Genomic DNA, 5,289 nt, shown 5'->3' with positions numbered 1-5,289 from the left:
GAACTCCAAATGAGTTGATTCTTGTTTTGTTGGAATCTATACTCAAAGACCTTTCAAATTATGCCTTAGAAATCAAGTTTACACCTTTTTTGACACTGTAATCGTTTACAGCATCCCTGTAAACGATTACCCGAGACAAAACTGGATTTTGTACAGAAAGTCCAACACAGGTACTCCGTCAGGTGAACTGGGGTCACCATTGGCCAAAAAGGTGAGTTTTAAGCACTTTTGCACTTTTCTTATGCTGGTCCTGGTGTTTCAGTGGTGGGAAGTGATGTTTTGGCACCCCATGATGGAGGAAAAAAACAATGTCTATGAGATGAGCAACTTGGGTGAGATAACATGCTGTCAACTTTGACCTTTGCTGGCTATTTTACTCATAACTTTTCCCACCGACCTCCAAATGATGTGATTCTTTTTTTATTAGAAACTAGATTCAAAAATCTTTCCAATGATTACTAATTTGTATTTTTTGGACATCTGAGTTGGTACAGTTTATTCTTTCAAGTTAGCGTTTCATATATTTTTGCCAACTCTCACCTTTGCTTGTTCTTTTGCTCATAACTTTCTCCACCGAACTCCAAATGAGTTGATTCTTGTTTTGTTGGAATCTATACTCAAAGACCTTTCAAATTATGCCTTAGAAATCAAGTTTACACCTTTTTTGACACTGTAATCGTTTACAGCATCCCTGTAAACGATTACCCGAGACAAAACTGGATTTTGTACAGAAAGTCCAACACAGGTACTCCGTCAGGTGAACTGGGGTCACCATTGGCCAAAAAGGTGAGTTTTAAGCACTTTTGCACTTTTCTTATGCTGGTCCTGGTGTTTCAGTGGTGGGAAGTGATGTTTTGGCACCCCATGATGGAGGAAAAAAACAATGTCTATGAGATGAGCAACTTGGGTGAGATAACATGCTGTCAACTTTGACCTTTGCTGGCTATTTTACTGATAACTTTTCCCACCGACCTCCAAATGATGTGATTCTTTTTTTATTAGAAACTAGACTCAAAAATCTTTCCAATGACTACTAATTTGTATTTTTTGGACATCTGAGTTGGTACAGTTTATTCTTTCAAGTTAGCGTTTCATATATTTTTGCCAACTCTCACCTTTGCTTGTTCTTTTGCTCATAACTTTCTCCACCGAACTCCAAATGAGTTGATTCTTGTTTTGTTGGAATCTATACTCAAAGACCTTTCAAATTATGCCTTAGAAATCAAGTTTACACCTTTTTTGACACTGTAATCGTTTACAGCATCCCTGTAAACGATTACCCGAGACAAAACTGGATTTTGTACAGAAAGTCCAACACAGGTACTCCGTCAGGTGAACTGGGGTCACCATTGGCCAAAAAGGTGAGTTTTAAGCACTTTTGCACTTTTCTTATGCTGGTCCTGGTGTTTCAGTGGTGGGAAGTGATGTTTTGGCACCCCATGATGGAGGAAAAAAACAATGTCTATGAGATGAGCAACTTGGGTGAGATAACATGCTGTCAACTTTGACCTTTGCTGGCTATTTTACTGATAACTTTTCCCACCGACCTCCAAATGATGTGATTCTTTTTTTATTAGAAACTAGACTCAAAAATCTTTCCAATGACTACTAATTTGTATTTTTTGGACATCTGAGTTGGTACAGTTTATTCTTTCAAGTTAGCGTTTCATATATTTTTGCCAACTCTCACCTTTGCTTGTTCTTTTGCTCATAACTTTCTCCACCGAACTCCAAATGAGTTGATTCTTGTTTTGTTGGAATCTATACTCAAAGACCTTTCAAATTATGCCTTAGAAATCAAGTTTACACCTTTTTTGACACTGTAATCGTTTACAGCATCCCTGTAAACGATTACCCGAGACAAAACTGGATTTTGTACAGAAAGTCCAACACAGGTACTCCGTCAGGTGAACTGGGGTCACCATTGGCCAAAAAGGTGAGTTTTAAGCACTTTTGCACTTTTCTTATGCTGGTCCTGGTGTTTCAGTGGTGGGAAGTGATGTTTTGGCACCCCATGATGGAGGAAAAAAACAATGTCTATGAGATGAGCAACTTGGGTGAGATAACATGCTGTCAACTTTGACCTTTGCTGGCTATTTTACTGATAACTTTTCCCACCGACCTCCAAATGATGTGATTCTTTTTTTATTAGAAACTAGACTCAAAAATCTTTCCAATGATTACTAATTTGTATTTTTTGGACATCTGAGTTGGTACAGTTTATTCTTTCAAGTTAGCGTTTCATATATTTTTTCCAACTCTCACCTTTGCTTGTTCTTTTGCTCATAACTTTCTCCACCGAACTCCAAATGAGTTGATTCTTGTTTTGTTGGAATCTATACTCAAAGACCTTTCAAATTATGCCTTAGAAATCAAGTTTACACCTTTTTTGACACTGTAATCGTTTACAGCATCCCTGTAAACGATTACCCGAGACAAAACTGGATTTTGTACAGAAAGTCCAACACAGGTACTCCGTCAGGTGAACTGGGGTCACCATTGGCCAAAAAGGTGAGTTTTAAGCACTTTTGCACTTTTCTTATGCTGGTCCTGGTGTTTCAGTGGTGGGAAGTGATGTTTTGGCACCCCATGATGGAGGAAAAAAACAATGTCTATGAGATGAGCAACTTGGGTGAGATAACATGCTGTCAACTTTGACCTTTGCTGGCTATTTTACTGATAACTTTTCCCACCGACCTCCAAATGATGTGATTCTTTTTTTATTAGAAACTAGACTCAAAAATCTTTCCAATGACTACTAATTTGTATTTTTTGGACATCTGAGTTGGTACAGTTTATTCTTTCAAGTTAGCGTTTCATATATTTTTGCCAACTCTCACCTTTGCTTGTTCTTTTGCTCATAACTTTCTCCACCGAACTCCAAATGAGTTGATTCTTGTTTTGTTGGAATCTATACTCAAAGACCTTTCAAATTATGCCTTAGAAATCAAGTTTACACCTTTTTTGACACTGTAATCGTTTACAGCATCCCTGTAAACGATTACCCGAGACAAAACTGGATTTTGTACAGAAAGTCCAACACAGGTACTCCGTCAGGTGAACTGGGGTCACCATTGGCCAAAAAGGTGAGTTTTAAGCACTTTTGCACTTTTCTTATGCTAGTCCTGGTGTTTCAGTGGTGGGAAGTGATGTTTTGGCACCCCATGATGGAGGAAAAAAACAATGTCTATGAGATGAGCAACTTGGGTGAGATAACATGCTGTCAACTTTGACCTTTGCTGGCTATTTTACTGATAACTTTTCCCACCGACCTCCAAATGATGTGATTCTTTTTTTATTAGAAACTAGACTCAAAAATCTTTCCAATGACTACTAATTTGTATTTTTTGGACATCTGAGTTGGTACAGTTTATTCTTTCAAGTTAGCGTTTCATATATTTTTGCCAACTCTCACCTTTGCTTGTTCTTTTGCTCATAACTTTCTCCACCGAACTCCAAATGAGTTGATTCTTGTTTTGTTGGAATCTATACTCAAAGACCTTTCAAATTATGCCTTAGAAATCAAGTTTACACCTTTTTTGACACTGTAATCGATTACAAAGATACTGTAAACGATTACCATAGTGTTTTTTCTGCAGATTGGGTCTACACTTGTCCAACTTGGTCCCTTCAGTAAGAATGGCTTCTTTCCCACTTCTTGGGGTCACCTCCCATCACCTACCACCGTCTACCACCAGTCAAACACCAACACCAAGTAAATACAAGTGGACTTGTGCTTTAAATTAACAGTTTTTGCCAATGATCACCCAGGACACTACAACTGACTACTTCAGTTCAACTTTCTGTACAAAACAGTGATTTCTCTCGTGTAATCGTTTACGAGGCCACTGTAAACGATTACGACAATGTTTTTTCTGCAGATTAGCTCTGCACTTGTCCAACTTGGTCCCCTCAGTAAGAATGACTTCTTCCCCACTTCTTGGGGTCATCAAACATAACCTCCCAACCAGTAATGACCCTTAAATTCACTTGTATGGTTTTTTGGTCAACAAATCCCTTGCAGAGCTTGCTCCTCCAACTGATGAGGGGTCACCCCACAGTCCTTGGACTCACATCACATCACCAACCACCCACTCCCACCACTGAAACACCTGGACCAGCCTCAGACAGGTGCAGAAGTGCCTAAAACTCACCTTTTTTTCCAATGGTGACCCCTGTTCACCTGACTGAGTACCTGTATTGGACTTTCTGTACAAAATCCATTTTTGTCTCGGGTAATCGTTTACAGGGATGCTGTAAACGATTACCAGACCCTTTTTTCAACACCCTCACTCATCCCTTGCAGAGGTTGCTCCTCCAACTGATGAGGGGTCACCCCACACTCCTTGGACACACATCACATCACCAACCACCCTCTCCCACCACTGAAACACCTGGACCAGCCTCAGACAGGTGCAGAACTGCCCAAAACTGAGCTTTTTTTCCAATGATGACCCCTGTTCACCTGGCTGACTACCTGTGTTGGACTTTATGTACAAAATCCAATTTTCTCTCGGGTAATCGTTTACCAGGATTCTGTAAACGATTACCAGACCATTTTTTCAACACTCTGACTCATCCCTTGCAGTACTTCGTCCCCCTACTCATGGGTCACTCCACACTTCTTGCGTTTACATCAATGACCAACACCCATCTCCCCACTCAGAATTTGATCAACTCCTTCCCGTTAATTACCATTAATTTTACTGAAAATGGTCTCGTACTTTTCAAATTCTTATTATAATGCTGCGTTCATTTTTCAATCACTACTTTTGTCATTATAAGTGAGATTAACACAAAGTAAAAATGATAGAGCGAGAGAGCGAGACAACGACAGCGAAGATGGAAGCTTCGAAGACGAACGCACACAGAACAAAGTGAAGCGCCACGAAACGCGACCTTCGACCTTCCAAGAGAACGCACCTTCGTTTCCAATGGAACAGAGAAAGGGCTATTTTCGGAATTTCAGTAAAAATAAGGGTTACGGACTTCCGTTTCGTAGGTTTTAAAAAAATTTTAACAAACCAATCAAATAACGACACGTGGCGTTGTCAAAACAGTGTTAAATATGCGTTGTTGGAATATCGCGGTCCTATTCTAATACCCCATCCTTTATGAAACAATGTCTCTAGATACTTAAAAATGTATATATAAAAATCAATATTCAATGTACTGTTTGCACGAGAAACGAAAAGCTAAGAAAAGAAATGTTAATACGTATATCTATATAAAGCCAATAGTGTGCACGAGAAACGAAAACCTAAGAAAAGAAATGCTAATAATTATAAA

Source organism: Vigna umbellata, chromosome 9, assembly GCF_029865625.1.
Source record: "Vigna umbellata cultivar VRB3 chromosome 9, Vumbellata_1.0, whole genome shotgun sequence".
NCBI classification, from domain to species: Eukaryota; Viridiplantae; Streptophyta; class Magnoliopsida; order Fabales; family Fabaceae; genus Vigna; species Vigna umbellata.
This window is presented reverse-complemented; position numbering follows the sequence as displayed.